Raw genomic sequence first — 968 nt, forward strand, 5'->3', positions numbered from 1 at the left:
GAAGATGGGCACGGATGTTAGCTCAGGGCCAGGCTTCTTCAGCAAAAAGAGGAGGACTGGCGGCAGATGTTAGCTCAGGGCTAATCTTCCTCAAAAAAAAAACAAACCAGAAAACAAGTTTGACATGGATGTAGAGAAACTGGAACCCTTGTGCATGGCTGGTGGGAATGTAAAATGGTACAATTGCTGTGTAAAAAAGTATGGTGGTCCTCAAAAAGTTAAAAATACCATGTAATTGAGCCATTCCACTTCTGGGCATATACCCAAAAGAACTGACATTTATACACCAATGTTCAAAGCAGCATTATTCCAATATCCAAAATGTGGAAACTGCCCAAATGTCCATGAACAGAGGAATGCATAAAAAAAATATGGTGTATGCATACGGTGGAATATTATTCAGCCTTTAAAAGGCATGAAATTCTGATACATGCTATGACATGGACGAACCTTGAGGATATTATGCTAACTGAAATAAGCCAGTCACAAAAGGACAAATATGTATGATTTCACGTCTTTGAGGTACCTAGAGTAGTCCAATTCATAGAGACGGAAGATAAAATGGTGGTTACCGGGGGCTGGATGGAGGGGGAACGAGAGTTACTGCGTAAGGAATACAGAGTTTCAGTTCTTGAGATGGATGGTGGTGCTGGTTGAACAACAATGTGAATATATTTAATGCTACTGAACTCTACGCTTACAAATGGTTAATTCTGAGGCTGGCTCAGTGGCGCAGTGGTTAAGTGCGCACGTTCTGCTTTGGCAGCCTAGGGTTTGCCAGTTCGGATCCCGGGTGCAGACACGGCACCGCTTGTCAGGCCATGCTGTAGCAGGCGTCCCACATATAAAGTAGAGGAAGATGGGCACGGATGTTAGCTCAGGGCCAGTCTTCCTCAGCAGAAAGAGGAGGATTGGCAGCAGATGTTAGCTCAGGGCTAATCTTCCTCAAAAAAAAAAAAAAAAGGTTA

The sequence above is a fragment of the Equus asinus genome, chromosome 8 (assembly GCF_041296235.1).
Source record: "Equus asinus isolate D_3611 breed Donkey chromosome 8, EquAss-T2T_v2, whole genome shotgun sequence".
NCBI lineage: Eukaryota > Metazoa > Chordata > Mammalia > Perissodactyla > Equidae > Equus > Equus asinus.